This window comes from Crocodylus porosus, unplaced genomic scaffold (assembly GCF_001723895.1).
Source record: "Crocodylus porosus isolate Cpor-Errol unplaced genomic scaffold, CroPor_comp1, whole genome shotgun sequence".
In the NCBI taxonomy this organism is placed as follows: Eukaryota; Metazoa; Chordata; order Crocodylia; family Crocodylidae; genus Crocodylus; species Crocodylus porosus.
In genome coordinates, this window is record NW_017728943.1 from 82,850,977 (window position 1) to 82,859,305 (window position 8,329).

The window sequence follows — 8,329 nt, forward strand, 5'->3', positions numbered from 1 at the left end:
ATAATATACCAGATTAGATTGAGCCAAGGGAAAGGACCTTGTCTGCCAGTGCCATGATCTTAGACCAACACCCCTAGCACCTAACTGGAAGGACTCAGGGCCGTGGGCACATCTAAGCCCAGGGCTGGGGCTGGCAGGGAGAGTTCTATGGCAGCTGCTGGAGAAGAAGCTCTTGCAGGAGAGGAAAGAAAAGCTTTGTTGCAGTTTGGCTGCCTGAGATGCTGCTGGTGCTACTGTGCCACTTACTAAGTTATTACTTGTCATTTAAAGTGGTGGACTGGACTGAGGCTGTAGGGGAGCAGGAAGCCTCATTGGGACACATTACTGTGTCATGTAGATGCCCCAGCACTAGTAAGGGTGCACGTTAACACACACACGTGCGTGCACACACACACATATACACACAGAGTCATGCAGTGAGATCACACCTTAACACACATGCTGGAGGAGAAGCTCCTGCAGGAGAGGAAAGAAAGGCTCTGTGACAGTTTGGCTGCCTGAGATGCTGCTGGTGCTACTGTGCTACTTACTAAGTTATTACCTGTTGTCATTTAAAGTGGTGGACCAGACTGAGACTGTAGAGGAGGAGAAGGTCTCATTGGGGCACACTACAGTGTCGTGCACCAGTGAGGGCGCGCCTTAATGCACCCACAGTGTCACCCATGTCACGAGTTTTGCTTGTCAGCAGCCTGAGGTGCAGTTTCCCAGAAGCCCCTGCACCTATGTCCTTGAAAGCTGCCAGGCTCCATGGTCTCAGCAGGGCCCAGCATGCCTGCAGTTTTCACCCCGCTGCACCTTAACGCACACACAGTGTCACATGTCATGAGTTTTGCTTGTCAGCAGCCTGAGATGCAGTTTCCCAGAAACCCCTGCACCTATCTCCTTGAAGCCTGGCATGACCTCAGAAGGGGCTACCATTCCTGCAGGTTTCACCCAAATCAGGCAAGAAATGACAAAGTTATAGGCAGTTTTGTGCTTCCCCATTATAACCTATGAGCAAAATATCAAAACAGTGTCAAAACAGCAAAACAGTTTCGATGAAACAAAACGAAACAGTGGTTTCAAAATGAAATGAAACTCAAAACGAAACATTGTTCCATCAAAACAGAAGTTGAAACAGAACGGTGCCATTTTGCACTGCACTAATAGTTTCCCTCTATGAAAATGCTAACCTGCATCTGAACCAGTTTAAGTTTTATGGAGGCTCAAGTAAATCAAGACTTTGATTTTAATAACATGGTTAATGTATAGCTGTATTTTCTACTAATTAGATACAGTTGCATGACCTTTAGAACAGGCACTGTTACAGCTTGCAAAGTCCCAGGTAAAGCTTTAACTGGACTTAAAGAATGTACTGGCAACAGTGGTAAACTGGAGCTGAAGGCTGAACTAAAGAATAAAATGGTTAAGTAAGTCTCAAGTGCTGAAGCTCATAACTGAGTCAGATTCACTTAGAAGTTTACACATTCAGTAGCTATGGAAGTGAATTTCCTGGAGACATTTCCAATGTGGAACCCAGATGCAATGCCCCCAGGTGCTTCTAGCAGCTGTGTGCACCCTCCCGTTCCTGGTAACTCCTTTGAGTAGGAAGCTACATTAGAAGCAGTGTACTCTGTGCTGTTTCTGTGCTTGTTAGAGGGAGAGGTTGGCTTACACTGAGTAATGAATGCTTCAAGAACCTTTCTAGATCGTGTACCATGGGCCCCTGGCAGAAGTTGCACATAAGATGCAATGAACCTGTTTATTGCACCATAAATAGTAACCCTGCCCACATGTTTAGGGAATTAATGGCACAACAAAATGGGAAACCAGCGACAAAAATATTCCACAAAATACACATAACATTTTTGTGGCTGGTTTCCATTGTGTCTTAAGCTGAACATGTGCCAGGCTAATCCTACTATGTAACCTGAGCCTGAGGCTGCCTGTACAGTGTGGTTTTATTGACAGCTCATTCACGTTGGCAATTATAAAGGGCAATTGTAAAGAGATGGGAGATGGGCTTTTCTCTGTGGCTGTCAGAGATGAGCCTAGGAGCAATGGTTTCCAGCTGCAGCAGAGGAAATTTAGGTTGGAGATTAGGAGGAACTTTCTGACTGTGAGGGTGGTCAAGCACTAGAACAGACTACCTGGAGAAGTTCTGGACTCTCCATCCTTGGAAATGTTCAAAAGCAGGTTGGACAGACCCTTGGCTGGGATGGTTTAGTCAGGGACAATCCTGACATAAGCAGGGGGCTGGTCTAGAACTCATGAGGTCCCTTCCAGCCCTACTTTCCTATGATCCTAAAGGAGTTAATAGACAGCTGCTAATGCTAATCACAGGTTTTGTAGGACCAATAAAACTGCTTGTTACATACACCAGATGCCCTCCTGTGTGCAGGGTTATACACGGGGCTCTTTCTCATGGGGGGATGGGAGGGACTGTGTCATAGGCAAGGCAAGTCTATGAGAAAGTTCTGTTACACTTCAGTGATATCCCAGGTCCCCACTTCCAGGTGTTCCTGGTCCTTGTCCAGTCCCTTACATTCCCCGCCCCCTCCCATGTCCCCTGCTGACCAGGAGCAGGCACTGGCTGAGTCCAGCACCCAGTATAGTGGCTCCCTGCAGCTGGAGCCCCTAGGACAGTGAGGGAAATGCTGTGGAGGGGGAGGGGACAGGGACCTACCTATTGCCTCTGCCACTGAGACCAGCATCCTACAGAGTTGCTCCCCTGGATCACAAGTAGCCCCAGGGTTTCCTCAACCCTGGATCAGCTGGGGACAGCAGCAGCAGCTGATGGGTCTTCCCCCATTCTCACTTGCTCACTGCCTTGGGCATTTGTACACACCATGGGGGTTCACTTCTGTTTAATTCTCCCTAAATTGAAGCAGTGGGTCTTTAAAAGCACCACTTTAATTTAGGGTGAAATAAACCCCCGTTGCACATACAGGGTTGGGCCTGATGCTTACTTGCCTTTCCAGTGCTCAGGAGGGAATGCTAAGCTGCCAGTGGGCTGAGCAGTCCCCGAGCTGGGCGGGGTGCGGGGGGTGGGACGGGACTGGTGGGTCCCACTATGGCAGCGGCAGAGCCTGCCAGGCAGCACCCATCAGCAAGCAGTCCTGGGGGGCATCACAGCTGCGGAGGGAAGCATTGTCCCCCCGCCACAGCTCAGGCAGACAGGCAGGCAGGCTCTGGGGAGAAAAAAAAAAGAAAGATCAGGCTCACCGCTTTTTTTTTCCCCCTTCACTGGAGTCTGCCTGTACAGGCTGCCTGCATGGGCTGCCTGCACAGCCCCTGAGATGCATGGAGCTCGGTGTATCCCTGCGTGGCAAACTAAACCACCTCGGAGATGTTTTATTTTGCTGCATCTCAAAGTCATTTAATTTGCATTACACCACCGACACGTGCAAACAGCTACACCATTAAAGCAGTGAAAAGGGCATTAAAGCCGCTTTTAAAGGCCAATTTTGTGGCATGTACAAATGGCCTTGAGAGTAGTACATCAGTCCAGGGCTCTGGCTGTGCCTTGGACTTTGCAGGATACTCCTCATCTGGGGCTATGGAGACCAGGGAGGTGGGGTGGGGAGTGGGGTGGGCCATGGGGAACTGAGTGCACCACTACACCACTGCACCCCCTTGGATGTGCCTCTGGTTCTTGCAACTTTATATCAGTGGTGTGAGTCTAAACAGCCTCTAGACTGGTATAACATATGCCATGACCAGAAAGTACAGAGAAAGGGGGATATAAAACTGTTAAAAGAATGCTGGCTTAATCCCACACATCTATTTGTTCACTTCGAAGATTTATTTTTCTTTGATGTTTTTGGGTCTATATACAATTATGCTACTTTAGCTGAAATATCTGTTCAACATGCATATTTATAGTAGCTGCCATCCTAGAAGCCCAAGCATTTTACAAACATGAGTTAGTCCTTTTTATGTACATGGGGATAATGATGAGAAGTGAAACATCTTGCTAAAACTCACCCAGGAAAACTACGGTTGTATAAAGAATCAAAACCCACATCCTGAGTGTCAGTCAGCTGTGCATTCATCTGAAGAACATCCTCACTTTTTGTTGTGATAGGTGATAATCTAGGCAAGCAGACAGTGTTCAGCATAACATTCATTAGAGTTTAATTGTCCCCCTTGGGCCATTAAACGGCTGAAACAGTTCTTAGCTTGAGACTTGCATCTGACTTGCCAACTGCTGCCATTGACTGCTCTCTTTGTAGCTTCAGACCTAGTGTTTTGCTGGAGGCACAAAGAGCCAACTGCAAACAATTTAGAACAAGACTGTTTTTTCATAGTAAGGCGATTTATAAAGACATAGTTACTCAGGCTCAAAGTTGCAGACTTTGTTAACTGCTAATTCAATAGCCTTGGACAATAGAGAATTCGAGGTGCTGTGCTGACCTCTAGTGATAAAGATTGGAGGTTAAAGTATCTCAGCTCTTAAAAGCTCCAAGCAATACGTAACTACAAAGCTACTTGTTCCATTTCTGCTTTTTCTTTTTAATGTGTCTTAGAATGCAAGTACACTTTGGGAGCTTAAATTCTGCCTGTATCTCTGCAGTGCCTTCTTATATGTGCCCAAGTTTCCTCACCATCATTGAACACTTGGGGCCTGATTATGATTTCTGGCAAGTTTTACAAGTGTGTAACTTCACTGACTTCAGTACAGTTAATTCTGATTTACACCTGTCGCTCAGCATAGACCCAGGCTTTTGTCATCTATCCCATTAATGGTGCTGTGACAAAATGGGTCAAGTAAAGGGTTAAAAAAAGCAATTTTAAACGTCTAAAAATAGATCTCTTATAAAAAATTCAATGTGTCTTTATTTTATATTTCCCAGCCCTTGACTGCAGTTCATTCTAGTTCACTTCTCAAGTGATGGTCACTGGGGGAGGACTTTGGTGTGGTGAACTTTTCTACAACACAAGGTTGAAACATTGCTAGCTGCTACCACTCCTTCTGTGGTAGGTCTCTAATTTTTTTGGTAAGCACTTGAAATTATTTTATATTATTATTACTGGGGATTTTGAAGTGTTTGACAGCCAAGATCTTGGAGCTGAAATAGTTCTTTATACATTGTGAAGAAAATCAATCCTTTGTGTAAAACCATTGAAACCAATGGACTTACACCAAGGCAAGCAAGTAAATGTCACTCTATGGAAACAGATATCTAGGTGTGAATACAGGGGTAAAGGGAAAGGGGATTTATACAGAGATGAGGGAAGGTATTCTCAACCTTTCTGGACTCCTTATTTCTCCTTGGAAAATGCCAACTCTTTTCTTCTTAATTCTTTACTATGAAAAAATAACAGTGCAATTATTCTGTTGAAAGAACTCAGAAAGCCCACAGCAAGTCAGAATGGTTTTGCAATTATTGATTCCTATTTGAAATCACTGGGGTTATTCTGTGAATCATGTAAGTGTTTGGACACCTAACAGTGCTAATATTGCATGGTATCCTTAAAAGGATCTCATAGCACTCAATGGTGCCAGGACCCCGTGATGGAGAATCACTGGACTAAGGGATTACAGCAGTGACTAAAGGGACAGGGATGCTATATTTTGAGGAGACTGCTGCAATGGAGTTTTTGTTTGATCCATCCTTTAAAAAATCAAACGGTCCAGTTCTCTCATCACTTCTACTTCTGTAACTCCACAGAGTTTCATGGTGGTGATCCTGATGAAAGAAAATCAGATCTATATAGCTTTAGAGAAGGGCAATTGCTTCTCTAATATGTCTTCTAGTCCATGGGGTTGTCAACTTGTGGCATGAGTGCCACACGTGATATGTGCAGCTTCTGTATGTGGCATGTGGCAGATCAGGGAGAGGACAGCAGCACAGTGGCAGATAAGGGCAGGGAGCAGAAAACAGAACAACAGATTGGGCAGGGAGCAGAAAGAAGAGGAGTAGATTGGGCAGGGGAAGGGAATCAGGGTGGCACTTGAGGTGGTACAGGGATAATTTGTGGCAAATTAGTTGGATCCTACTGTTCTAGTTTAGCTCCCTGGCAATACAGAAGTGTTCCTTACTGCATTTTTACAAGCTTTGTTTAGTCTAGTGTATGGAAAGGATTGAAGTTTTCAGCAAACACACAGGCCTAAAACAGGTTTTATTAGCTGAAATAAGTTCCAGTTCAGCTAAAAGTTATTGCTGCCTTCAGGTGGAATAAACCCCATCCCAGAAGCCAACCCAGATGTGAAGTTATAGGGAAGATGGATGTATGTGTGTTTGGATATATTATGCGTGAGTTTCTTCAAGGGTAAAATTGAACACCATTATCATAAATTTGGTGTGCTAAAGTGGGCTAATGTTGCACTGAGCAATAAACTCATAAAATTTCTGATTTGCTTTCAATTTAAATTTAAAAAAAAATAATTTTATATCTTTTTTATTATAGAAACACTGAGGAAACCATTTCAGCCTGCAGTGGGAAAAATGCAATGAGTTCCTTTCCATTTCTTGTTTTATTTTTCATATTTCCTCTTTCAGATAACAGATAATGGATTTATCTGACCTCATACCACCTGCTTGGCATAATATTGATATCAGATAAAAAAAGATGATAGGGCTTACTGTGAGGAAGACATTATGAGGTCATGCAATATTTATTAGGGATAATAAATCAACCCACTTTGAGGATAAATAAATGGTAACTCAATCTATTTTGGGGGGAGATGTGTCATTTACCAGACAGCACACATTGTTTTCAGGGGGTAGTGAATTCATATCTAGACATTGAGAGGTACTCTGTGGAGACCAAGTATGGTGACTAGGAAGCTGGAAGGAATACATGCATGGGTGCCTGGTGCTTTGGGTAGGTAGAGAGAGAGGTGAGCAGTGAGAAAGTACTGGTGGCCTTGGGTATGGTGCCAGGAGAAGATAGGTGAGAGAAAAGAATGGCTTGAGGTCTGTGAGTTGAAAGAGAGCAGAAGGGAGCCACAGTTAAACGTAATAGATGGTATCCCAGTGCTGGTGGTCAGAGGTAGGCTAGGCAGCTGCAAAAAGTAGGTAAGAAAGAGCACCTACTTGTCATGGTGGCCATTGTGTTCCAGGGACCATTTGAAATTTTTGGAGGCTGAATTTAGTTTTCAGAATGAGATTTTTAAAAACAGAATCCTTGGAAAACAGAAAATGTGTACCTGATCATTTCCTTGGTGGTAGCTAGATTCACCAGCTCAGAACGCCTGAGACAGGTCTCCCTTTATCTACAACTCTGGTCCATTGCTACTGTGGTAGGGACAGGCCGTCTTCTCTTGATGGGACATTGAGACAAAACAGTACACAACTGCCAGAAAAGCCCTTTGCAAGCCCTAAGGGTAATCAGAAAATAGTTAATAAGCAAAAAAACCCCTCCCCCCACACAACCCCAAATGTTTTAATGTTAAAGAAAAAAATCTCACAGTCCTACTTCTGCCAATAACATTCTCTGTTGAACGCAGAGGGTGGGATTTTCAGAAATACTTGGTGTTGGATTAATTCTCCTGTTGAAATCAATGGAAGCTCCTCTGGCCTCAGCAGGAGCAGAATTAAACCAGCACTACGTTCCATGGAAAATCCCACCCAGAGTGGATCCTGGCAATCTGGCTAGATAGGGTTTGGAAGTGATGCAGAAATTGCTGCATAAAACCTTTCCATTTTGGCTTGCAGTGTGTTCTCTTTTCCCTAAGAGCTAATGGGAAGCAGTGAACAGTGCATCAAAGGTGAAAGGAAGGAGAACAAGGGAAATATCAGGCTAGAAAGAAATATTCATGCCCTCCCCAAGAGTAGCACATACTTCACTTGGGAACCCTGCTCCTGCCAGTGAAAACCACCTTCTAATGCTAGATGAGTATATTGGCAGAGGACCAAATAGAAGCTTAGTGGGATTCCTCAGGATAGCAGATGTGCTTTCTGTCTGGGATACTGCTAGCGGTGTGGTAGCCTGCACCTTTTAGTCCCTTTGAACATACCCTTCTTTATACCTGATAAGGACTTTTAGCTATCTGACCAGTGATGATAGTAAAGGTCAGAGCACTTTGGATGGAGTGAGACAGAGGGCACAGCCAGATGTTGGGGCCTCTCTCTAACTCATGGCACTTTACACAAAGGGTGCAGACACAAGTGACAATCTCAGCCAATATGGCCCCAGAAAGGAGTTTATAGCGGTAACCAAACACAAGTGCATGGATGCAGAGAGCTTCAAAAATGGCCAGTCGAGTGAAAATCTGACCCCTCATTGTATGAGGTATCAGATAAAGAAATTTCAAAATGTAGCATCTTTTGTAATTTGTGTCTGTAGTGCTCCAAGCCTGTCATTGTTTTCAGAATGGGAGAGGGGAAAGGGAGCAGAGAGA